This window comes from Phalangium opilio, unplaced genomic scaffold, assembly GCF_054372755.1.
Source record: "Phalangium opilio isolate 3A_F unplaced genomic scaffold, DU_Popi_V2 ptg000031l_1, whole genome shotgun sequence".
Classification (NCBI taxonomy): Eukaryota; Metazoa; Arthropoda; class Arachnida; order Opiliones; family Phalangiidae; genus Phalangium; species Phalangium opilio.
This window is the reverse complement of record NW_028324158.1, coordinates 3,468,434-3,485,012: the sequence shown is the minus strand read 5'-3', so window position 1 is coordinate 3,485,012 and position 16,579 is coordinate 3,468,434. Positions and strand designations below refer to the sequence as shown.

At 45.8% G+C, this 16,579-nt stretch overlaps 83 non-coding genes across 83 annotated transcripts; all 83 read right to left on the bottom strand.

Annotated features, from left to right (window-relative positions):
• Nucleotides 1–26: 26 nt before the first annotated feature.
• Nucleotides 27–98, bottom strand: TRNAA-CGC (transfer RNA alanine (anticodon CGC)). The gene has a single exon. It is a non-coding gene; the product is annotated as a tRNA-Ala (tRNA).
• A 61-nt stretch (nt 99–159) lies between these two features.
• Nucleotides 160–231, bottom strand: TRNAA-CGC (transfer RNA alanine (anticodon CGC)). The gene has a single exon. It is a non-coding gene; the product is annotated as a tRNA-Ala (tRNA).
• Nucleotides 232–291: 60 nt separating this feature from the next.
• Nucleotides 292–363, bottom strand: TRNAA-UGC (transfer RNA alanine (anticodon UGC)). The gene has a single exon. It is a non-coding gene; the product is annotated as a tRNA-Ala (tRNA).
• A 60-nt stretch (nt 364–423) lies between these two features.
• Nucleotides 424–495, bottom strand: TRNAA-CGC (transfer RNA alanine (anticodon CGC)). The gene has a single exon. It is a non-coding gene; the product is annotated as a tRNA-Ala (tRNA).
• Nucleotides 496–555: 60 nt separating this feature from the next.
• TRNAA-CGC (transfer RNA alanine (anticodon CGC)) lies at nt 556–627 on the bottom strand. The gene has a single exon. It is a non-coding gene; the product is annotated as a tRNA-Ala (tRNA).
• A 60-nt stretch (nt 628–687) lies between these two features.
• On the bottom strand, nt 688–759 carry TRNAA-CGC (transfer RNA alanine (anticodon CGC)). Its single transcript has one exon. It is a non-coding gene; the product is annotated as a tRNA-Ala (tRNA).
• Nucleotides 760–952: 193 nt separating this feature from the next.
• Nucleotides 953–1,024, bottom strand: TRNAA-CGC (transfer RNA alanine (anticodon CGC)). The gene has a single exon. It is a non-coding gene; the product is annotated as a tRNA-Ala (tRNA).
• A 60-nt stretch (nt 1,025–1,084) lies between these two features.
• Nucleotides 1,085–1,156, bottom strand: TRNAA-CGC (transfer RNA alanine (anticodon CGC)). Its single transcript has one exon. It is a non-coding gene; the product is annotated as a tRNA-Ala (tRNA).
• Nucleotides 1,157–1,216: 60 nt separating this feature from the next.
• On the bottom strand, nt 1,217–1,288 carry TRNAA-CGC (transfer RNA alanine (anticodon CGC)). Its single transcript has one exon. It is a non-coding gene; the product is annotated as a tRNA-Ala (tRNA).
• A 192-nt stretch (nt 1,289–1,480) lies between these two features.
• TRNAA-UGC (transfer RNA alanine (anticodon UGC)) lies at nt 1,481–1,552 on the bottom strand. Its single transcript has one exon. It is a non-coding gene; the product is annotated as a tRNA-Ala (tRNA).
• A 61-nt stretch (nt 1,553–1,613) lies between these two features.
• Nucleotides 1,614–1,685, bottom strand: TRNAA-CGC (transfer RNA alanine (anticodon CGC)). The gene has a single exon. It is a non-coding gene; the product is annotated as a tRNA-Ala (tRNA).
• Nucleotides 1,686–1,745: 60 nt separating this feature from the next.
• On the bottom strand, nt 1,746–1,817 carry TRNAA-CGC (transfer RNA alanine (anticodon CGC)). Its single transcript has one exon. It is a non-coding gene; the product is annotated as a tRNA-Ala (tRNA).
• A 60-nt stretch (nt 1,818–1,877) lies between these two features.
• On the bottom strand, nt 1,878–1,949 carry TRNAA-CGC (transfer RNA alanine (anticodon CGC)). Its single transcript has one exon. It is a non-coding gene; the product is annotated as a tRNA-Ala (tRNA).
• Nucleotides 1,950–2,009: 60 nt separating this feature from the next.
• Nucleotides 2,010–2,081, bottom strand: TRNAA-CGC (transfer RNA alanine (anticodon CGC)). Its single transcript has one exon. It is a non-coding gene; the product is annotated as a tRNA-Ala (tRNA).
• Nucleotides 2,082–2,273: 192 nt separating this feature from the next.
• TRNAA-UGC (transfer RNA alanine (anticodon UGC)) lies at nt 2,274–2,345 on the bottom strand. Its single transcript has one exon. It is a non-coding gene; the product is annotated as a tRNA-Ala (tRNA).
• A 60-nt stretch (nt 2,346–2,405) lies between these two features.
• On the bottom strand, nt 2,406–2,477 carry TRNAA-CGC (transfer RNA alanine (anticodon CGC)). Its single transcript has one exon. It is a non-coding gene; the product is annotated as a tRNA-Ala (tRNA).
• A 60-nt stretch (nt 2,478–2,537) lies between these two features.
• TRNAA-CGC (transfer RNA alanine (anticodon CGC)) lies at nt 2,538–2,609 on the bottom strand. Its single transcript has one exon. It is a non-coding gene; the product is annotated as a tRNA-Ala (tRNA).
• A 192-nt stretch (nt 2,610–2,801) lies between these two features.
• On the bottom strand, nt 2,802–2,873 carry TRNAA-UGC (transfer RNA alanine (anticodon UGC)). Its single transcript has one exon. It is a non-coding gene; the product is annotated as a tRNA-Ala (tRNA).
• A 61-nt stretch (nt 2,874–2,934) lies between these two features.
• On the bottom strand, nt 2,935–3,006 carry TRNAA-CGC (transfer RNA alanine (anticodon CGC)). The gene has a single exon. It is a non-coding gene; the product is annotated as a tRNA-Ala (tRNA).
• A 60-nt stretch (nt 3,007–3,066) lies between these two features.
• On the bottom strand, nt 3,067–3,138 carry TRNAS-UGA (transfer RNA serine (anticodon UGA)). The gene has a single exon. It is a non-coding gene; the product is annotated as a tRNA-Ser (tRNA).
• A 323-nt stretch (nt 3,139–3,461) lies between these two features.
• Nucleotides 3,462–3,533, bottom strand: TRNAA-UGC (transfer RNA alanine (anticodon UGC)). The gene has a single exon. It is a non-coding gene; the product is annotated as a tRNA-Ala (tRNA).
• Nucleotides 3,534–3,594: 61 nt separating this feature from the next.
• Nucleotides 3,595–3,666, bottom strand: TRNAA-CGC (transfer RNA alanine (anticodon CGC)). The gene has a single exon. It is a non-coding gene; the product is annotated as a tRNA-Ala (tRNA).
• Nucleotides 3,667–3,726: 60 nt separating this feature from the next.
• On the bottom strand, nt 3,727–3,798 carry TRNAA-CGC (transfer RNA alanine (anticodon CGC)). The gene has a single exon. It is a non-coding gene; the product is annotated as a tRNA-Ala (tRNA).
• A 324-nt stretch (nt 3,799–4,122) lies between these two features.
• On the bottom strand, nt 4,123–4,194 carry TRNAA-UGC (transfer RNA alanine (anticodon UGC)). The gene has a single exon. It is a non-coding gene; the product is annotated as a tRNA-Ala (tRNA).
• A 193-nt stretch (nt 4,195–4,387) lies between these two features.
• Nucleotides 4,388–4,459, bottom strand: TRNAA-CGC (transfer RNA alanine (anticodon CGC)). Its single transcript has one exon. It is a non-coding gene; the product is annotated as a tRNA-Ala (tRNA).
• Nucleotides 4,460–4,520: 61 nt separating this feature from the next.
• TRNAA-CGC (transfer RNA alanine (anticodon CGC)) lies at nt 4,521–4,592 on the bottom strand. The gene has a single exon. It is a non-coding gene; the product is annotated as a tRNA-Ala (tRNA).
• Nucleotides 4,593–4,652: 60 nt separating this feature from the next.
• Nucleotides 4,653–4,724, bottom strand: TRNAA-UGC (transfer RNA alanine (anticodon UGC)). The gene has a single exon. It is a non-coding gene; the product is annotated as a tRNA-Ala (tRNA).
• A 60-nt stretch (nt 4,725–4,784) lies between these two features.
• On the bottom strand, nt 4,785–4,856 carry TRNAA-CGC (transfer RNA alanine (anticodon CGC)). Its single transcript has one exon. It is a non-coding gene; the product is annotated as a tRNA-Ala (tRNA).
• A 60-nt stretch (nt 4,857–4,916) lies between these two features.
• On the bottom strand, nt 4,917–4,988 carry TRNAA-CGC (transfer RNA alanine (anticodon CGC)). The gene has a single exon. It is a non-coding gene; the product is annotated as a tRNA-Ala (tRNA).
• A 60-nt stretch (nt 4,989–5,048) lies between these two features.
• Nucleotides 5,049–5,120, bottom strand: TRNAA-CGC (transfer RNA alanine (anticodon CGC)). Its single transcript has one exon. It is a non-coding gene; the product is annotated as a tRNA-Ala (tRNA).
• Nucleotides 5,121–5,180: 60 nt separating this feature from the next.
• Nucleotides 5,181–5,252, bottom strand: TRNAA-UGC (transfer RNA alanine (anticodon UGC)). Its single transcript has one exon. It is a non-coding gene; the product is annotated as a tRNA-Ala (tRNA).
• Nucleotides 5,253–5,313: 61 nt separating this feature from the next.
• Nucleotides 5,314–5,385, bottom strand: TRNAA-CGC (transfer RNA alanine (anticodon CGC)). Its single transcript has one exon. It is a non-coding gene; the product is annotated as a tRNA-Ala (tRNA).
• Nucleotides 5,386–5,578: 193 nt separating this feature from the next.
• On the bottom strand, nt 5,579–5,650 carry TRNAA-CGC (transfer RNA alanine (anticodon CGC)). The gene has a single exon. It is a non-coding gene; the product is annotated as a tRNA-Ala (tRNA).
• Nucleotides 5,651–5,710: 60 nt separating this feature from the next.
• TRNAA-UGC (transfer RNA alanine (anticodon UGC)) lies at nt 5,711–5,782 on the bottom strand. Its single transcript has one exon. It is a non-coding gene; the product is annotated as a tRNA-Ala (tRNA).
• A 193-nt stretch (nt 5,783–5,975) lies between these two features.
• On the bottom strand, nt 5,976–6,047 carry TRNAA-CGC (transfer RNA alanine (anticodon CGC)). The gene has a single exon. It is a non-coding gene; the product is annotated as a tRNA-Ala (tRNA).
• A 60-nt stretch (nt 6,048–6,107) lies between these two features.
• TRNAA-UGC (transfer RNA alanine (anticodon UGC)) lies at nt 6,108–6,179 on the bottom strand. Its single transcript has one exon. It is a non-coding gene; the product is annotated as a tRNA-Ala (tRNA).
• Nucleotides 6,180–6,373: 194 nt separating this feature from the next.
• TRNAA-CGC (transfer RNA alanine (anticodon CGC)) lies at nt 6,374–6,445 on the bottom strand. The gene has a single exon. It is a non-coding gene; the product is annotated as a tRNA-Ala (tRNA).
• A 322-nt stretch (nt 6,446–6,767) lies between these two features.
• On the bottom strand, nt 6,768–6,839 carry TRNAA-UGC (transfer RNA alanine (anticodon UGC)). The gene has a single exon. It is a non-coding gene; the product is annotated as a tRNA-Ala (tRNA).
• Nucleotides 6,840–6,899: 60 nt separating this feature from the next.
• TRNAA-CGC (transfer RNA alanine (anticodon CGC)) lies at nt 6,900–6,971 on the bottom strand. The gene has a single exon. It is a non-coding gene; the product is annotated as a tRNA-Ala (tRNA).
• Nucleotides 6,972–7,031: 60 nt separating this feature from the next.
• TRNAA-UGC (transfer RNA alanine (anticodon UGC)) lies at nt 7,032–7,103 on the bottom strand. The gene has a single exon. It is a non-coding gene; the product is annotated as a tRNA-Ala (tRNA).
• Nucleotides 7,104–7,163: 60 nt separating this feature from the next.
• On the bottom strand, nt 7,164–7,235 carry TRNAA-UGC (transfer RNA alanine (anticodon UGC)). Its single transcript has one exon. It is a non-coding gene; the product is annotated as a tRNA-Ala (tRNA).
• Nucleotides 7,236–7,428: 193 nt separating this feature from the next.
• On the bottom strand, nt 7,429–7,500 carry TRNAA-UGC (transfer RNA alanine (anticodon UGC)). The gene has a single exon. It is a non-coding gene; the product is annotated as a tRNA-Ala (tRNA).
• Nucleotides 7,501–7,560: 60 nt separating this feature from the next.
• TRNAA-CGC (transfer RNA alanine (anticodon CGC)) lies at nt 7,561–7,632 on the bottom strand. The gene has a single exon. It is a non-coding gene; the product is annotated as a tRNA-Ala (tRNA).
• Nucleotides 7,633–7,692: 60 nt separating this feature from the next.
• TRNAA-CGC (transfer RNA alanine (anticodon CGC)) lies at nt 7,693–7,764 on the bottom strand. The gene has a single exon. It is a non-coding gene; the product is annotated as a tRNA-Ala (tRNA).
• A 60-nt stretch (nt 7,765–7,824) lies between these two features.
• Nucleotides 7,825–7,896, bottom strand: TRNAA-CGC (transfer RNA alanine (anticodon CGC)). The gene has a single exon. It is a non-coding gene; the product is annotated as a tRNA-Ala (tRNA).
• Nucleotides 7,897–7,956: 60 nt separating this feature from the next.
• On the bottom strand, nt 7,957–8,028 carry TRNAA-CGC (transfer RNA alanine (anticodon CGC)). Its single transcript has one exon. It is a non-coding gene; the product is annotated as a tRNA-Ala (tRNA).
• A 60-nt stretch (nt 8,029–8,088) lies between these two features.
• On the bottom strand, nt 8,089–8,160 carry TRNAA-UGC (transfer RNA alanine (anticodon UGC)). The gene has a single exon. It is a non-coding gene; the product is annotated as a tRNA-Ala (tRNA).
• Nucleotides 8,161–8,220: 60 nt separating this feature from the next.
• Nucleotides 8,221–8,292, bottom strand: TRNAA-CGC (transfer RNA alanine (anticodon CGC)). The gene has a single exon. It is a non-coding gene; the product is annotated as a tRNA-Ala (tRNA).
• Nucleotides 8,293–8,617: 325 nt separating this feature from the next.
• On the bottom strand, nt 8,618–8,689 carry TRNAA-UGC (transfer RNA alanine (anticodon UGC)). Its single transcript has one exon. It is a non-coding gene; the product is annotated as a tRNA-Ala (tRNA).
• Nucleotides 8,690–8,749: 60 nt separating this feature from the next.
• On the bottom strand, nt 8,750–8,821 carry TRNAA-CGC (transfer RNA alanine (anticodon CGC)). The gene has a single exon. It is a non-coding gene; the product is annotated as a tRNA-Ala (tRNA).
• Nucleotides 8,822–8,881: 60 nt separating this feature from the next.
• TRNAA-CGC (transfer RNA alanine (anticodon CGC)) lies at nt 8,882–8,953 on the bottom strand. The gene has a single exon. It is a non-coding gene; the product is annotated as a tRNA-Ala (tRNA).
• A 60-nt stretch (nt 8,954–9,013) lies between these two features.
• On the bottom strand, nt 9,014–9,085 carry TRNAA-UGC (transfer RNA alanine (anticodon UGC)). The gene has a single exon. It is a non-coding gene; the product is annotated as a tRNA-Ala (tRNA).
• Nucleotides 9,086–9,145: 60 nt separating this feature from the next.
• Nucleotides 9,146–9,217, bottom strand: TRNAA-CGC (transfer RNA alanine (anticodon CGC)). The gene has a single exon. It is a non-coding gene; the product is annotated as a tRNA-Ala (tRNA).
• Nucleotides 9,218–9,277: 60 nt separating this feature from the next.
• On the bottom strand, nt 9,278–9,349 carry TRNAA-UGC (transfer RNA alanine (anticodon UGC)). Its single transcript has one exon. It is a non-coding gene; the product is annotated as a tRNA-Ala (tRNA).
• A 60-nt stretch (nt 9,350–9,409) lies between these two features.
• On the bottom strand, nt 9,410–9,481 carry TRNAA-CGC (transfer RNA alanine (anticodon CGC)). Its single transcript has one exon. It is a non-coding gene; the product is annotated as a tRNA-Ala (tRNA).
• A 60-nt stretch (nt 9,482–9,541) lies between these two features.
• On the bottom strand, nt 9,542–9,613 carry TRNAA-UGC (transfer RNA alanine (anticodon UGC)). Its single transcript has one exon. It is a non-coding gene; the product is annotated as a tRNA-Ala (tRNA).
• Nucleotides 9,614–9,806: 193 nt separating this feature from the next.
• TRNAA-UGC (transfer RNA alanine (anticodon UGC)) lies at nt 9,807–9,878 on the bottom strand. The gene has a single exon. It is a non-coding gene; the product is annotated as a tRNA-Ala (tRNA).
• Nucleotides 9,879–9,938: 60 nt separating this feature from the next.
• TRNAA-CGC (transfer RNA alanine (anticodon CGC)) lies at nt 9,939–10,010 on the bottom strand. The gene has a single exon. It is a non-coding gene; the product is annotated as a tRNA-Ala (tRNA).
• A 60-nt stretch (nt 10,011–10,070) lies between these two features.
• On the bottom strand, nt 10,071–10,142 carry TRNAA-UGC (transfer RNA alanine (anticodon UGC)). The gene has a single exon. It is a non-coding gene; the product is annotated as a tRNA-Ala (tRNA).
• Nucleotides 10,143–10,335: 193 nt separating this feature from the next.
• Nucleotides 10,336–10,407, bottom strand: TRNAA-UGC (transfer RNA alanine (anticodon UGC)). Its single transcript has one exon. It is a non-coding gene; the product is annotated as a tRNA-Ala (tRNA).
• Nucleotides 10,408–10,467: 60 nt separating this feature from the next.
• Nucleotides 10,468–10,539, bottom strand: TRNAA-CGC (transfer RNA alanine (anticodon CGC)). Its single transcript has one exon. It is a non-coding gene; the product is annotated as a tRNA-Ala (tRNA).
• Nucleotides 10,540–10,599: 60 nt separating this feature from the next.
• Nucleotides 10,600–10,671, bottom strand: TRNAA-CGC (transfer RNA alanine (anticodon CGC)). The gene has a single exon. It is a non-coding gene; the product is annotated as a tRNA-Ala (tRNA).
• Nucleotides 10,672–10,731: 60 nt separating this feature from the next.
• TRNAA-CGC (transfer RNA alanine (anticodon CGC)) lies at nt 10,732–10,803 on the bottom strand. Its single transcript has one exon. It is a non-coding gene; the product is annotated as a tRNA-Ala (tRNA).
• A 60-nt stretch (nt 10,804–10,863) lies between these two features.
• On the bottom strand, nt 10,864–10,935 carry TRNAA-CGC (transfer RNA alanine (anticodon CGC)). Its single transcript has one exon. It is a non-coding gene; the product is annotated as a tRNA-Ala (tRNA).
• A 60-nt stretch (nt 10,936–10,995) lies between these two features.
• TRNAA-UGC (transfer RNA alanine (anticodon UGC)) lies at nt 10,996–11,067 on the bottom strand. The gene has a single exon. It is a non-coding gene; the product is annotated as a tRNA-Ala (tRNA).
• Nucleotides 11,068–11,127: 60 nt separating this feature from the next.
• TRNAA-CGC (transfer RNA alanine (anticodon CGC)) lies at nt 11,128–11,199 on the bottom strand. Its single transcript has one exon. It is a non-coding gene; the product is annotated as a tRNA-Ala (tRNA).
• Nucleotides 11,200–11,524: 325 nt separating this feature from the next.
• TRNAA-UGC (transfer RNA alanine (anticodon UGC)) lies at nt 11,525–11,596 on the bottom strand. The gene has a single exon. It is a non-coding gene; the product is annotated as a tRNA-Ala (tRNA).
• Nucleotides 11,597–11,656: 60 nt separating this feature from the next.
• TRNAA-CGC (transfer RNA alanine (anticodon CGC)) lies at nt 11,657–11,728 on the bottom strand. Its single transcript has one exon. It is a non-coding gene; the product is annotated as a tRNA-Ala (tRNA).
• A 60-nt stretch (nt 11,729–11,788) lies between these two features.
• Nucleotides 11,789–11,860, bottom strand: TRNAA-CGC (transfer RNA alanine (anticodon CGC)). Its single transcript has one exon. It is a non-coding gene; the product is annotated as a tRNA-Ala (tRNA).
• Nucleotides 11,861–12,052: 192 nt separating this feature from the next.
• On the bottom strand, nt 12,053–12,124 carry TRNAA-CGC (transfer RNA alanine (anticodon CGC)). Its single transcript has one exon. It is a non-coding gene; the product is annotated as a tRNA-Ala (tRNA).
• A 324-nt stretch (nt 12,125–12,448) lies between these two features.
• Nucleotides 12,449–12,520, bottom strand: TRNAA-UGC (transfer RNA alanine (anticodon UGC)). Its single transcript has one exon. It is a non-coding gene; the product is annotated as a tRNA-Ala (tRNA).
• A 193-nt stretch (nt 12,521–12,713) lies between these two features.
• On the bottom strand, nt 12,714–12,785 carry TRNAA-UGC (transfer RNA alanine (anticodon UGC)). Its single transcript has one exon. It is a non-coding gene; the product is annotated as a tRNA-Ala (tRNA).
• A 60-nt stretch (nt 12,786–12,845) lies between these two features.
• Nucleotides 12,846–12,917, bottom strand: TRNAA-CGC (transfer RNA alanine (anticodon CGC)). Its single transcript has one exon. It is a non-coding gene; the product is annotated as a tRNA-Ala (tRNA).
• Nucleotides 12,918–13,241: 324 nt separating this feature from the next.
• Nucleotides 13,242–13,313, bottom strand: TRNAA-CGC (transfer RNA alanine (anticodon CGC)). Its single transcript has one exon. It is a non-coding gene; the product is annotated as a tRNA-Ala (tRNA).
• A 192-nt stretch (nt 13,314–13,505) lies between these two features.
• TRNAA-CGC (transfer RNA alanine (anticodon CGC)) lies at nt 13,506–13,577 on the bottom strand. The gene has a single exon. It is a non-coding gene; the product is annotated as a tRNA-Ala (tRNA).
• A 60-nt stretch (nt 13,578–13,637) lies between these two features.
• On the bottom strand, nt 13,638–13,709 carry TRNAA-CGC (transfer RNA alanine (anticodon CGC)). Its single transcript has one exon. It is a non-coding gene; the product is annotated as a tRNA-Ala (tRNA).
• Nucleotides 13,710–14,296: 587 nt separating this feature from the next.
• Nucleotides 14,297–14,368, bottom strand: TRNAA-CGC (transfer RNA alanine (anticodon CGC)). The gene has a single exon. It is a non-coding gene; the product is annotated as a tRNA-Ala (tRNA).
• Nucleotides 14,369–14,560: 192 nt separating this feature from the next.
• On the bottom strand, nt 14,561–14,632 carry TRNAA-UGC (transfer RNA alanine (anticodon UGC)). Its single transcript has one exon. It is a non-coding gene; the product is annotated as a tRNA-Ala (tRNA).
• A 458-nt stretch (nt 14,633–15,090) lies between these two features.
• TRNAA-CGC (transfer RNA alanine (anticodon CGC)) lies at nt 15,091–15,162 on the bottom strand. The gene has a single exon. It is a non-coding gene; the product is annotated as a tRNA-Ala (tRNA).
• Nucleotides 15,163–15,486: 324 nt separating this feature from the next.
• On the bottom strand, nt 15,487–15,558 carry TRNAA-CGC (transfer RNA alanine (anticodon CGC)). Its single transcript has one exon. It is a non-coding gene; the product is annotated as a tRNA-Ala (tRNA).
• A 587-nt stretch (nt 15,559–16,145) lies between these two features.
• On the bottom strand, nt 16,146–16,217 carry TRNAA-CGC (transfer RNA alanine (anticodon CGC)). Its single transcript has one exon. It is a non-coding gene; the product is annotated as a tRNA-Ala (tRNA).
• A 60-nt stretch (nt 16,218–16,277) lies between these two features.
• Nucleotides 16,278–16,349, bottom strand: TRNAA-CGC (transfer RNA alanine (anticodon CGC)). Its single transcript has one exon. It is a non-coding gene; the product is annotated as a tRNA-Ala (tRNA).
• Nucleotides 16,350–16,409: 60 nt separating this feature from the next.
• On the bottom strand, nt 16,410–16,481 carry TRNAA-UGC (transfer RNA alanine (anticodon UGC)). Its single transcript has one exon. It is a non-coding gene; the product is annotated as a tRNA-Ala (tRNA).
• Between the last annotated feature and the right edge of the window lie 98 nt (nt 16,482–16,579).

Genomic DNA, 16,579 nt, shown 5'->3' with positions numbered 1-16,579 from the left:
AATACTTTTAGACTAAAACCGCGAAATGGAGATACCGGGGGTTGAACCCGGGACTTCTCACATGCGAAGCGAGCGCTCTTCCACTGAGCTATATCCCCTTCGGATGTACAAGTAGAGATCATCGCAAAATTAAATACTTTTAGACTAAAAAGCGCGAAATGGAGATACCGGGGGTCGAACCCGGTACTTCTCACATGCGAAGCGAGCGCTCTTCCACTGAGCTATATCCCCAACGGATGTACAAGTAGAGATCATCGTTAAATTAAATACTTTTAGACTAAAACCGCGAAATGGAGATACCGGGGGTTGAACCCGGGACTTCTCACATGCAAAGCGAGCGCTCTTCCACTGAGCTATATCCCCTTTGGATGTACAAGTAGAGATCATCGCAAAATTAAATACTTTTAGACTAAAACCGCGAAATGGAGATACCGGGGGTCGAACCCGGTACTTCTCACATGCGAAGCGAGCGCTCTTCCACTGAGCTATATCCCCTTCGGATGTACAAGTAGAGATCATCGTAAAATTAAATACTTTTAGACTAAAACCGCGAAATGGAGATACCGGGGGTTGAACCCGGGACTTCTCACATGCGAAGCGAGCGCTCTTCCACTGAGCTATATCCCCTACGATTGTATAAGTAGACATCATCGTAAAATTAAATACTTTTAGACTAAAACCGCGAAATGGAGATACCGGGGGTTGAACCCGGGACTTCTCACATGCGAAGCGAGCGCTCTTCCACTGAGCTATATCCCCTACGATTGTATAAGTAGACATCATCGTAAAATTAAATACTTTTAGACTAAAACCGCGAAATGGAGATACCGGGGGTCGAACCCCGGACTTCTCACATGCAAAGCGAGCACTCTTCCACTGAGCTATATACCCTTCGGATGTACAAGTAGAGATCATCGTAAAATTAAATACTTTTAGACTAAAACCGACGAAATGGAGATACCGGGGGTTGAACCCGGGACTTCTCACATGCGAAGCGAGCGCTCTTCCACTGAGCTATATCCCCTATGAGTGTACAAGTAGAGATCGTCGTTAAATTAAATACTTTTAGACTAAAACCGCGAAATGGAGATACCGTGGGTTGAACCCGGGACTTCTCACATGCGAAGCGAGCGCTCTTCCACTGAGCTATATCCCCTTCGGATGTATAAGTAGAGATCATCGTAAAATTGAATACTTTTTGACTAAAGCCGCGAAATGGAGATACCGGGGGTTGAACCCGGGACTTTTCACATGCGAAGCGAGCGCTCTTCCACTGAGCTATATCCCCTTCGGATGTATAAGTAGAGATCATCGTAAAATTGAATACTTTTTGACTAAAGCCGCGAAATGGAGATACCGGGGGTCGAACCTGGCACTTCTCACATAAAAAGCCAACGTTCTTCCACTGAGCTATATCCCCTTCGGATGTACTAGTAGAGATCATCGTAAAATTAAATACTTTTAGACTAAAACCGTGAAATGGAGATACCGGGGTTCGAACCCGGGACTTCTCACATGCAAAGCGAGCACTCTTCCACTGAGCTATATACCCTTCGGATGTACAAGTAGAGATCATCGTAAAATTAAATACTTTTAGACTAAAACCGACGAAATGGAGATACCGGGGGTTGAACCCGGGACTTCTCACATGCGAAGCGAGCGCTCTTCCACTGAGCTATATCCCCTATGAGTGTACAAGTAGAGATCATCGTTAAATTAAATACTTTTAGACTAAAACCGCGAAATGGAGATACCGGGGGTTGAACCCGGGACTTCTCACATGCGAAGCGAGCGCTCTTCCACTGAGCTATATCCCCTTCGGATGTACAAGTAGAGATCATCGTTAAATTAAATACTTTTAGACTAAAACCGCGAAATGGAGATACCGGGGGTTGAACCCGGGACTTTTCACATGCGAAGCGAGCGCTCTTCCACTGAGCTATATCCCCTTCGGATGTATAAGTAGAGATAATCGTAAAATTGAATACTTTTTGACTAAAGCCGCGAAATGGAGATACCGGGGGTTGAACCCGGGACTTTTCACATGCGAAGCGAGCGCTCTTCCACTGAGCTATATCCCCCTCGGATGTATAAGTAGAGATCATCGTAAAATTGAATACTTTTTGACTAAAGCCGCGAAATGGAGATACCGGGGGTCGAACCTGGCACTTCTCACATAAAAAGCCAACGTTCTTCCACTGAGCTATATCCCCTTCGGATGTACTAGTAGAGATCATCGTAAAATTAAAAACTTTTAGACTAAAACCGCGAAATGGAGATACCGGGGGTCGAACCCGGGACTTCTCACATGCAAAGCGAGCGCTCTTCCACTGAGCTATATCCCCTTCGGATGTACAAGTAGAGATCATCGTTAAATTAAATACTTTTAGACTAAAACCGCGAAATGGAGATACCGGGGGTTGAACCCGGGACTTTTCACATGCGAAGCGAGCGCTCTTCCACTGAGCTATATCCCCTTCGGATGTATAAGTAGAGATAATCGTAAAATTGAATACTTTTTGACTAAAGCCGCGAAATGGAGATACCGGGGGTTGAACCCGGGACTTTTCACATGCGAAGCGAGCGCTCTTCCACTGAGCTATATCCCCTTCGGATGTATAAGTAGAGATCATCGTAAAATTGAATACTTTTTGACTAAAGCCGCGAAATGGAGATACCGGGGGTCGAACCTGGCACTTCTCACATAAAAAGCCAACGTTCTTCCACTGAGCTATATCCCCTTCGGATGTACTAGTAGAGATCATCGTAAAATTAAAAACTTTTAGACTAAAACCGCGAAATGGAGATACCGGGGGTCGAACCCGGGACTTCTCACATGCAAAGCGAGCGCTCTTCCACTGAGCTATATCCCCTTCGGATGTACAAGTAGAGATCATCGTTAAATTAAATACTTTTAGACTAAAACCGACGAAATGGAGAAACCGGGGGTTGAACCCGGGACTTCTCACATGCGAAGCGAGCGCTCTTCCACTGAGTTATATCCCCGACGAGTGTACAAGTAGAGATCATCGTTAAATTAAATACTTTTAGACTAAAACCGCGAAATGGAGATACCGGGGGTTGAACCCGCGACTTCTCACATTCAAAGCGAGCGCTCTTCCACTGAGCTATATCCCCTTTGGATGTACAAGTAGAGATCATCGCAAAATTAAATACTTTTAGACTAAAAGGCGCGAAATGGAGATACTGGGGGTCGAACCCGGCACTTCTCACATAAAAAGCCAACGTTCTTCCACTGAGCTATATCCCCTTCGGATGTACAAGTAGAGATCATCGTAAAATTAAATACTTTTAGACTAAAACCGCGAAATGGAGATACCGGGGGTTGAACCCGGGACTTCACATGCGAAGCGAGCTCTCTTCCTCTGAGCTATATCCCCTTCGGATGTACTAGTAGAGATCATCGTAAAATTAAATACTTTTAGACTAAAACCGCGAAATGGAGATACCGGGGTTCGAACCCGGGACTTCTCACATGCAAAGCGAGCGCTCTTCCACTGAGCTATATCCCCTTCGGATGTACAAGTAGAGATCATCGTAAAATTAAATACTTTTAGACTAAAACCGACGAAATGGAGATACCGGGGGTTGAACCCGGGACTTCTCACATGCGAAGCGAGCGCTCTTCCACTGAGCTATATCCCCTACGAGTGTACAAGTAGAGATCATCGTTAAATTAAATACTTTTAGACTAAAACCGCGAAATGGAGATACCGGGGGTTGAACCCGGGACTTCTCACATGCGAAGCGAGCGCTCTTCCACTGAGTTATATCCCCGACGAGTGTACAAGTAGAGATCATCGTTAAATTAAATACTTTTAGACTAAAACCGCGAAATGGAGATACCGGGGGTTGAACCCGCGACTTTTCACATGCGAAGCGAGCGCTCTTCCACTGAGCTATATCCCCTTCGGATGTATAAGTAGAGATCATCGTAAAATTGAATACTTTTTGACTAAAGCCGCGAAATGGAGATACCGGGGGTCGAACCTGGCACTTCTCACATAAAAAGCCAACGTTCTTCCACTGAGCTATATCCCCTTCGGATGTACTAGTAGAGATCATCGTAAAATTAAAAACTTTTAGACTAAAACCGCGAAATGGAGATACCGGGGGTCGAACCCGGGACTTCTCACATGCAAAGCGAGCGCTCTTCCACTGAGCTATATCCCCTTCGGATGTACAAGTAGAGATCATCGTTAAATTAAATACTTTTAGACTAAAACCGACGAAATGGAGAAACCGGGGGTTGAACCCGGGACTTCTCACATGCGAAGCGAGCGCTCTTCCCCTGAGTTATATCCCCGACGAGTGTACAAGTAGAGATCATCGTTAAATTAAATACTTTTAGACTAAAACCGCGAAATGGAGATACCGGGGGTTGAACCCGGGACTTCTCACATGCGAAGCGAGCGCTCTTCCACTGAGCTATATCCCCTTCGGATGTACAAGTAGAGATCATCGCAAAATTAAATACTTTTAGACTAAAAAGCGCGAAATGGAGATACCGGGGGTCGAACCCGGTACTTCTCACATGCGAAGCGAGCGCTCTTCCACTGAGCTATATCCCCAACGGATGTACAAGTAGAGATCATCGTTAAATTAAATACTTTTAGACTAAAACCGCGAAATGGAGATACCGGGGGTTGAACCCGGGACTTCTCACATGCAAAGCGAGCGCTCTTCCACTGAGCTATATCCCCTTTGGATGTACAAGTAGAGATCATCGCAAAATTAAATACTTTTAGACTAAAACCGCGAAATGGAGATACCGGGGGTCGAACCCGGTACTTCTCACATGCGAAGCGAGCGCTCTTCCACTGAGCTATATCCCCTTCGGATGTACAAGTAGAGATCATCGTAAAATTAAATACTTTTAGACTAAAACCGCGAAATGGAGATACCGGGGGTTGAACCCGGGACTTCTCACATGCGAAGCGAGCGCTCTTCCACTGAGCTATATCCCCTACGATTGTATAAGTAGACATCATCGTAAAATTAAATACTTTTAGACTAAAACCGCGAAATGGAGATACCGGGGGTTGCACCCGGGACTTCTCACATGCGAAGCGAGCGCTCTTCCACTGAGCTATATCCCCTACGATTGTATAAGTAGACATCATCGTAAAATTAAATACTTTTAGACTAAAACCGCGAAATGGAGATACCGGGGGTCGAACCCCGGACTTCTCACATGCAAAGCCAGCGCTCTTCCACTGAGCTATATCCCCTTCGGATGTGCAAGTAGAGATCATCGTAAAATTGAATACTTTTTGACTAAAAAGCGCGAAATGGAGATACCGGGGGTCGAACCCGGTACTTCTCACATGCGAAGCGAGCGCTCTTCCACTGAGCTATATCCCCTTCGGATGTACAAGTAGAGATCATCGTAAAATTGAATACTTTTTGACTAAAGCCGCGAAATGGAGATACCGGGGGTTGAACCCGGGACTTCTCACATGAAAAGCGAGCGCTCTTCAACTGAGCTATATCCCCTTCGGATGTAGAAGTAGAGATCATCGCAAAATTAAATACTTTTAGACTAAAAAGCGCGAAATGGAGATACCGGGGGTCGAACCCGGTACTTCTCACATGCGAAGCGAGCGCTCTTCCACTGAGCTATATCCCCTTCGGATGTACAAGTAGAGATCATCGTAAAATTGAATACTTTTTGACTAAAGCCGCGAAATGGAGATACCGGGGGTTGAACCCGGGACTTCTCACATGCAAAGCGAGCGCTCTTCAACTGAGCTATATCCCCTTTGGATGTACAAGTAGAGATCATCGCAAAATTAAATACTTTTAGACTAAAAGGCGCGAAATGGAGATACCGGGGGTCGAACCTGGCACTTCTCACATAAAAAGCCAACGTTCTTCCACTGAGCTATATCCCCTTCGGATGTACTAGTAGAGATCATCGTAAAATTAAATACTTTTAGACTAAAACCGCGAAATGGAGACACCGGGGTTCGAACCCGGGACTTCTCACATGCGAAGCGAGCGCTCTTCCACTGAGCTATATCCCCTTCGGATGTACTAGTAGAGATCATCGTAAAATTAAATACTTTTAGACTAAAACCGCGAAATGGAGGTACCGGGGGTTGAACCCGGGACTTCTCACATGCAAAGCGAGCGCTCTTCCGCTGAGCTATATCCCCTTTGGATATACAAGTAGAGATCATCGCAAAATTAAATACTTTTAGACTAAAAGGCGCGAAATGGAGATACCGGGGGTCGAACCTGGCACTTCTCACATAAAAAGCCAACGTTCTTCCACTGAGCTATATCCCCTTCGGATGTACAAGTAGAGATCATCGTTAAATTAAATACTTTTAGACTAAAACCGACGAAATGGAGATACCGGGGTTTGAACCCGGGACTTCTCACATGCGAAGCGAGCGCTCTTCCACTGAGCTATATCCCCTACGAGTGTACAAGTAGAGATCATCGTTAAATTAAATGATTTTGACTAAAAGGCGCGAAATGGAGATACCGGGGGTCGAACCCGGCACTTCTCACATAAAAAGCGAACGTTCTTCCACTGAGCTATATCCCCTTCGGATGTACAAGTAGAGATCATCGTAAAATTAAATACTTTTAGACTAAAACCGCGAAATGGAGATACCGGGGGTTGAACCCGGGACTTCACATGCGAAGCGAGCGCTCTTCCACTGAGCTATTTCCCCTTCGGATGTACTAGTAGAGATCATCGTAAAATTAAATACTTTTAGACTAAAACCGCGAAATGGAGATACCGGGGTTCGAACCCGGGACTTCTCACATGCAAAGCGAGCGCTCTTCCACTGAGCTATATCCCCTACGAGTGTACAAGTTGAGATCATCGTTAAATTAAATACTTTTAGACTAAAACCGCGAAATGGAGAAACCGGGGGTTGAACCCGGGACTTCTCACGTGCGAAGCGAGCGCTCTTCCACTGAGCTATATCCCCTTCGGATGTTCAAGTAGAGATCATCGTAAAATTGAATACTTTTTGACTAAAGCCGCGAAATGGAGATACCGGGGGTTGAACCCGGGACTTCTCAGATGCAAAGCGAGCGCTCTTCCACTGAGCTATATCCCCTTCGGATGTTCAAGTAGAGATCATCGTAAAATTGAATACTTTTTGACTAAAGCCGCGAAATGGAGATACCGGGGGTTGAACCCGGGACTTCTCAGATGCAAAGCGAGCGCTCTTCCACTGAGCTATATCCCCTTTGGATGTACAAGTAGAGATCATCGCAAAATTAAATACTTTTAGACTAAAAGGCGCGAAATGGAGATAGCTGGGGTCGAACCCGGGACTTCTCACATGCGAAGCGAGCGCTCTTCCACTGAGCTATATCCCCTACGATTGTATAAGTAGACATCATCGTAAAATTAAATACTTTTAGACTAAAACCGCGAAGTGGAGATACCGGGGGTCGAACCCCGGACTTCTCACATGCAAAGCGAGCGCTCTTCCACTGAGCTATATCCCCTTCGGATGTACAAGTAGAGATCATCGTAAAATTAAATACTTTTAGACTAAAACCGCGAAATGGAGATACCGGGGGTTGAACCCGGGACTTCTCACATGCGAAGCGACCGCTCTTCCACTGAGCTATATCCCCTTCGGATGTACTAGTAGAGATCATCGTAAAATTAAATACTTTTAGACTAAAACCGCGAAATGGAGATACCGGGGCTCGAACCCGGGACTTCTCACATGCGAAGCGAGCGCTCTTCCACTGAGCTATTTCCCCTTCGGATGTACAAGTAGAGATCATCGTAAAATTAAATACTTTTAGACTAAAACCGCGAAATGGAGATACCGGGGGTTGAACCCGGGACTTCTCACATGCGAAGCGACCGCTCTTCCACTGAGCTATATCCCCTTCGGATGTACTAGTAGAGATCATCGTAAAATTAAATACTTTTAGACTAAAACCGCGAAATGGAGATACCGGGGCTCGAACCCGGGACTTCTCACATGCGAAGCGAGCGCTCTTCCACTGAGCTATTTCCCCTTCGGATGTACTAGTAGAGATCATCGTAAAATTAAATACTTTTAGACTAAAACCGCGAAATGGAGATACCGGGGTTCGAACCCGGGACTTCTCACATGCAAAGCGAGCGCTCTTCCACTGAGCTATATCCCCTACGAGTGTACAAGTTGAGATCATCGTTAAATTAAATACTTTTAGAATAAAACCGCGAAATGGAGAAACCGGGGGTTGAACCCGGGACTTCTCACATGCGAAGCGAGCGCTCTTCCACTGAGCTATATCCCCTTCGGATGTTCAAGTAGAGATCATCGTAAAATTGAATACTTTTTGACTAAAGCCGCGAAATGGAGATACCGGGGGTTGAACCCGGGACTTCTCAGATGCAAAGCGAGCGCTCTTCCACTGAGCTATATCCTCTTTGGATGTACAAGTAGAGATCATCGCAAAATTAAATACTTTTAGACTAAAAGGCGCGAAATGGAGATAGCTGGGGTCGAACCCGGGACTTCTCACATGCGAAGCGAGCGCTCTTCCACTGAGCTATATCCCCTACGATTGTATAAGTAGACATCATCGTAAAATTAAATACTTTTAGACTAAAACCGCGAAGTGGAGATACCGGGGGTCGAACCCCGGACTTCTCACATGCAAAGCGAGCGCTCTTCCACTGAGCTATATCCCCTTCGGATGTACAAGTAGAGATCATCGTAAAATTAAATACTTTTAGACTAAAACCGCGAAATGGAGATACCGGGGGTTGAACCCGGGACTTCTCACATGCGAAGCGACCGCTCTTCCACTGAGCTATATCCCCTTCGGATGTACTAGTAGAGATCATCGTAAAATTAAATACTTTTAGACTAAAACCGCGAAATGGAGATACCGGGGCTCAAACCCGGGACTTCTCACATGCGAAGCGAGCGCTCTTCCACTGAGCTATTTCCCCTTCGGATGTGCTAGTAGAGATCATCGTAAAATTAAATACTTTTAGACTAAAACCGCGAAACGGAGATACCGGGGTTCGAACCCGGGACTTCTCACATGCAAAGCGAGCGCTCTTCCACTGAGCTATATCCCCTACGAGTGTACAAGTTGAGATCATCGTTAAATTAAATACTTTTAGACTAAAACCGCGAAATGGAGAAACCGGGGGTTGAACCCGGGACTTCTCACATGCGAAGCGAGCGCTCTTCCACTGAGCTATATCCCCTTCGGATGTTCAAGTAGAGATCATCGTAAAATTGAATACTTTTTGACTAAAGCCGCGAAATGCAGATACCGGGGGTTGAACCCGGGACTTCTCACATGCAAAGCGAGCGCTCTTCCACTGAGCTATATCCCCTTCGGATGTATTAGTAGAGATCATCGTAAAATTAAATACTTTTAGACTAAAACCGCGAAATGGAGATACCGGGGCTCGAACCCGGGACTTCTCACATGCGAAGCGAGCGCTCTTCCACTGAGCTATTTCCCCTTCGGATGTACTAGTAGAGATCATCGTAAAATTAAATACTTTTAGACTAAAACCGCGAAATGGAGATACCGGGGTTCGAACCCGGGACTTCTCACATGCAAAGCGAGCGCTCTTCCACTGAGCTATATCCCCTTTGGATGTACAAGTAGAGATCATCGCAAAATTAAATACTTTTAGACTAAAAGGCGCGAAATGGAGATAGCTGGGGTCGAACCCGGGACTTCTCACATGCGAAGCGAGCGCTCTTCCACTGAGCTATATCCCCTACGATTGTATAAGTAGACATCATCGTAAAATTAAATACTTTTAGACTAAAACCGCGAAGTGGAGATACCGGGGGTTGAACCCGGGACTTCTCACATGCAAAGCGAGCGCTCTTCCACTGAGCTATATCCCCTTCGGATGTATTAGTAGAGATCATCGTAAAATTAAATACTTTTAGACTAAAACCGCGAAATGGAGATACCGGGGCTCGAACCCGGGACTTCTCACATGCGAAGCGAGCGCTCTTCCACTGAGCTATTTCCCCTTCGGATGTACTAGTAGAGATCATCGTAAAATTAAATACTTTTGGACTAAAACCGCGAAATGGAGATACCGGGGTTCGAACCCGGGACTTCTCACATGCAAAGCGAGCGCTCTTCCACTGAGCTATATCCCCTTTGGATGTACAAGTAGAGATCATCGCAAAATTAAATACTTTTAGACTAAAAGGCGCGAAATGGAGATAGCTGGGGTCGAACCCGGGACTTCTCACATGCGAAGCGAGCGCTCTTCCACTGAGCTATATCCCCTACGATTGTATAAGTAGACATCATCGTAAAATTAAATACTTTTAGACTAAAACCGCGAAGTGGAGATACCGGGGGTCGAACCCCGGACTTCTCACATGCAAAGCGAGCGCTCTTCCACTGAGCTATATCCCCTTCGGATGTACAAGTAGAGATCATCATAAAATTAAATACTTTTAGACTAAAACCGCGAAATGGAGATACCGGGGGTTGAACCCGGGACTTCTCACATGCGAAGCGACCGCTCTTCCACTGAGCTATATCCCCTTCGGATGTACTAGTAGAGATCATCGTAAAATTAAATACTTTTAGACTAAAACCGCGAAATGGAGATACCGGGGCTCGAACCCGGGACTTCTCACATGCGAAGCGAGCGCTCTTCCACTGAGCTATTTCCCCTTCGGATGTACAAGTAGAGATCATCGTAAAATTAAATACTTTTAGACTAAAACCGCGAAATGGAGATACCGGGGGTTGAACCCGGGACTTCTCACATGCGAAGCGACCGCTCTTCCACTGAGCTATATCCCCTTCGGATGTACTAGTAGAGATCATCGTAAAATTAAATACTTTTAGACTAAAACCGCGAAATGGAGATACCGGGGCTCGAACCCGGGACTTCTCACATGCGAAGCGAGCGCTCTTCCACTGAGCTATTTCCCCTTCGGATGCACTAGTAGAGATCATCGTAAAATTAAATACTTTTAGACTAAAACCGCGAAATGGAGATACCGGGGTTCGAACCCGGGACTTCTCACATGCAAAGCGAGCGCTCTTCCACTGAGCTATATCCCCTACGAGTGTACAAGTTGAGATCATCGTTAAATTAAATACTTTTAGAATAAAACCGCGAAATGGAGAAACCGGGGGTTGAACCCGGGACTTCTCACATGCGAAGCGAGCGCTCTTCCACTGAGCTATATCCCCTTCGGATGTTCAAGTAGAGATCATCGTAAAATTGAATACTTTTTGACTAAAGCCGCGAAATGGAGATACCGGGGGTTGAACCCGGGACTTCTCAGATGCAAAGCGAGCGCTCTTCCACTGAGCTATATCCTCTTTGGATGTACAAGTAGAGATCATCGCAAAATTAAATACTTTTAGACTAAAAGGCGCGAAATGGAGATAGCTGGGGTCGAACCCGGGACTTCTCACATGCGAAGCGAGCGCTCTTCCACTGAGCTATATCCCCTACGATTGTATAAGTAGACATCATCGTAAAATTAAATACTTTTAGACTAAAACCGCGAAGTGGAGATACCGGGGGTCGAACCCGGGACTTCTCACATGCAAAGCGAGCGCTCTTCCACTGAGCTATATCCCCTTCGGATGTACAAGTAGAGATCATCGTAAAATTAAATACTTTTAGACTAAAACCGCGAAATGGAGATACCGGGGGTTGAACCCGGGACTTCTCACATGCGAAGCGACCGCTCTTCCACTGAGCTATATCCCCTTCGGATGTACTAGTAGAGATCATCGTAAAATTAAATACTTTTAGACTAAAACCGCGAAATGGAGATACCGGGGGTTGAACCCGGGACTTCTCACATGCGAAGCGAGCGCTCTTCCACTGAGCTATATCCCCTTCGGATGTACTAGTAGGGATCATCATAAAATTGAACACTTTTAGACTAAAGCCGCGAAATGGAGTTACCGGTGGTTGAACGCGGGACTTCTCACATGCAAAGCGAGGGCTCTTCCACTGAGCTATTTCCCCTTCTGATGGATGAGTGGAGATTTTCAGAAATGAATATATATTTTTTTTAATGCCGCGAAATGGAGATACCGGGGGTCGAACCCGGGACTTCTCACATGCGAAGCGAGCGCTCTTCCACTGAGCTATAGCCCCTACGAGTGTACAAGTAGAGATCATCGTTAAATTAAATACTTTTAGACTAAAACCGCGAAATGGAGATAGCTGGGGTCGAACCCGGGACTTCTCACATGCGAAGCGAGCGCTCTTCCACTGAGCTATATCCCCTACGATTGTATAAGTAGACATCATCGTAAAATTAAATACTTTTAGACTAAAACCGCAAAGTGGAGATACCGGGGGTCGAACCCCGGACTTCTCACATGCAAAGCGAGCGCTCTTCCACTGAGCAATATCCCCTTCGGATGTACAAGTAGAGATCATCGTAAAATTAAATACTTTTAGACTAAAACCGCGAAATGGAGATACCGGGGTTCGAACCCGGGACTTCTCACATGCAAAGCGAGCGCTCTTCCACTGAGCTATATCCCCTTTGGATGTACAAGTAGAGATCATCGCAAAATTAAATACTTTTAGACTAAAAGGCGCGAAATGGAGATAGCTGGGGTCGAACCCGGGACTTCTCACATGCGAAGCGAGCGCTCTTCCACTGAGCTATATCCCCTACGATTGTATAAGTAGACATCATCGTAAAATTAAATACTTTTAGACTAAAACCGCGAAGTGGAGATACCGGGGGTCGAACCCCGGACTTCTCACATGCAAAGCGAGCGCTCTTCCACTGAGCTATATCCCCTTCGGATGTACAAGTAGAGATCATCTTAAAATTAAATACTTTTAGACTAAAACCGCGAAATGGAGATACCGGGGGTTGAACCCGGGACTTCTCACATGCGAAGCGACCGCTCTTCCACTGAGCTATATCCCCTTCGGATGCACAAGTAGAGATCATCGTAAAATTGAATACTTTTAGACTAAAACCGCGAAAAGGAGATATCGGTCGTTGAACCCGGGACTTCTCACATGCGAAGCGAGCGCTCTTCCACTGAGCTATATCCCCTTCGGATGTACTAGTAGGGATCATCATAAAATTGAACACTTTTAGACTAAAGCCGCGAAATGGAGTTACCGGTGGTTGAACGCGGGACTTCTCACATGCAAAGCGAGGGCTCTTCCACTGAGCTATTTCCCCTTCTGATGGATGAGTGGAGATTTTCAGAAATGAATATATATTTTTTTTAATGCCGCGAAATGGAGATACCGGGGGTCGAACCCGGGACTTCTCACATGCGAAGCGAGCGCTCTTCCACTGAGCTATAGCCCCTACGAGTGTACAAGTAGAGATCATCGTTAAATTAAATACTTTTAGACTAAAACCGCGAAATGGAGATAGCTGGGGTCGAACCCGGGACTTCTCACATGCGAAGCGAGCGCTCTTCCACTGAGCTATATCCCCTTCGGATGTACAAGTAGAGATCATCGTAAAATTAAATACTTTTAGACTAAAACCGCGAAATGGAGATACCGGGGGTTGAACCCGGGACTTCTCACATGCGAAGCGACCGCTCTTCCACTGAGCTATATCCCCTTCGGATGTACTATTAGAGATCATCGTAAAATTAAATACTTTTAGACTAAAACCGCGAAATGGAGATACCGGGGCTCGAACCCGGGACTTCTCACATGCGAAGCGAGCGCTCTTCCACTGAGCTATTTCCCCATCGGATGTACTAGTAGAGATCATCGTAAAATTAAATACTTTTAGACTAAAACCGCGAAATGGAGATACCGGGGGTTCAACCCGGGACTTCTCACATGCGAAGAGAGCGCTCTTCCACTGAGCTATATCCCCTTCGGATGTACAAGTAGAGATCATCGTAAAATTAAATACTTTTAGACTAAAACCGCGAAATGGAGGTACCGGGGGTCGAACCCGGGACTTCTCACATGCGAAGCGAGCGCTCTTCCACTGAGCTATAGCCCTACGAGTGTACAAGTAGAGATCATCGTTAAATTAAATACTTTTAGACTAAAACCGCGAAATGGAGATAGCTGGGGTCGAACCCGGGACTTCTCACATGCGAAGCGAGCGCTCTTCCACTGAGCTATATCCCCTACGATTGTATAAGTAGACATCATCGTAAAATTAAATACTTTTAGACTAAAACCGCAAAGTGGAGATACCGGGGGTCGAACCCCGGACTTCTCACATGCAAAGCGAGCGCTCTTCCACTGAGCAATATCCCCTTCGGATGTACAAGTAGAGATCATCGTAAAATTAAATACTTTTAGACTAAAACCGCGAAATGGAGATACCGGGGGTTGAACCCGGGACTTCTCACATGCGAAGCGACCGCTCTTCCACTGAGCTATATCCCCTTCGGATGTACTATTAGAGATCATCGTAAAATTAAATACTTTTAGACTAAAACCGCGAAATGGAGATACAGGGGCTCGAACCCGGGACTTCTCACATGCGAAGCGAGCGCTCTTCCACTGAGCTATTTCCCCATCGGATGTACTAGTAGAGATCATCGTAAAATTAAATACTTTTAGACTAAAACCGCGAAATGAAGATACCGGGGTTCGAACCCGGAACTTCTCACATGCAAAGCGAGCGCTCTTCCACTGAGCTATATCCCCTTTGGATGTACAAGTAGAGATCATCGCAAAATTAAATACTTTTAGACTAAAAGGCGCGAAATGGAGATAGCTGGGGTCGAACCCGGGTCTTCTCACATGCGAAGCGAGCGCTCTTCCACTGAGCTATATCCCCTACGATTGTATAAGTAGACATCATCGTAAAATTAAATACTTTTAGACTAAAAGGCGCGAAATGGAGATAGCTGGGGTCGAACCCGGGACTTCTCACATGCGAAGCGAGCGCTCTTCCACTGAGCTATATCCCCTACGATTGTATAAGTAGACATCATCGTAAAATTAAATACTTTTAGACTAAAACCGCGAAGTGCAGATACCGGGGGTCGAACCCCGGACTTCTCACATGCAAAGCGAGCGCTCTTCCACTGAGCTATATCCCCTTCGGATGTACAAGTAGAGATCATCTTAAAATTAAATACTTTTAGACTAAAACCGCGAAATGGAGATACCGGGGGTTGAACCCGGGACTTCTCACATGCGAAGCGACCGCTCTTCCACTGAGCTATATCCCCTTCGGATGCACAAGTAGAGATCATCGTAAAATTAAATACTTTTAGACTAAAACCGCGAAAAGGAGATACCGGTCGTTGAACCCGGGACTTCTCACATGCGAAGCGAGCGCTCTTCCACTGAGCTATATCCCCGTCGGTTGTACTAGTAGGGATCATCATAAAATTGAACACTTTTAGACTAAAGCCGCGAATTGGAGTTACCGGGGGTTGAACGCGGGACTTCTCACATGCCAAGCGAGGGCTCTTCCACTGAGCTATTTCCCCTTCTGATGGATGAGTGGAGATTTTCAGAAATGAATATATATTTTTTTTAATGCCGCGAAATGGAGATACCGGGGGTCGAACCCGGGACTTCTCACATGCGAAGCGAGCGCTCTTCCACTGAGCTATAGCCCCTACGAGTGTACAAGTAGAGATCATCGTTAAATTAAATACTTTTAGACTAAAACCGCGAAATGGAGATACCGGGGGTTCAACCCGGGACTTCTCACATGCGAAGAGAGCGCTCTTCCACTGAGCTATATCCCCTTCGGATGTACAAGTAGAGATCATCGTAAAATTAAATACTTTTAGACTAAAACCGCGAAATGGAGGTACCGGGGGTCGAACCCGGGACTTCTCACATGCGAAGCGAGCGCTCTTCCACTGAGCTATAGCCCTACGAGTGTACAAGTAGAGATCATCGTTAAATTAAATACTTTTAGACTAAAACCGCGAAATGGAGATAGCTGGGGTCGAACCCGGGACTTCTCACATGCGAAGCGAGCGCTCTTCCACTGAGCTATATCCCCTACGATTGTATAAGTAGACATCATCGTAAAATTAAATACTTTTAGACTAAAACCGCAAAGTGGAGATACCGGGGGTCGAACCCCGGACTTCTCACATGCAAAGCGAGCGCTCTTCCACTGAGCAATATCCCCTTCGGATGTACAAGTAGAGATCATCGTAAAATTAAATACTTTTAGACTAAAACCGCGAAATGGAGATACCGGGGGTTGAACCCGGGACTTCTCACATGCGAAGCGACCGCTCTTCCACTGAGCTATATCCCCTTCGGATGTACTATTAGAGATCATCGTAAAATTAAATACTTTTAGACTAAAACCGCGAAATGGAGATACCGGGGCTCGAACCCGGGACTTCTCACATGCGAAGCGAGCGCTCTTCCACTGAGCTATTTCCCCATCGGATGTACTAGTAGAGATCATCGTAAAATTAAATACTTTTAGACTAAAACCGCGAAATGAAGATACCGGGGTTCGAACCCGGAACTTCTCACATGCAAAGCGAGCGCTCTTCCACTGAGCTATATCCCCTTTGGATGTACAAGTAGAGATCATCGCAAAATTAAATACTTTTAGACTAAAAGGCGCGAAATGGAGATAGCTGGGGTCGAACCCGGGTCTTCTCACAT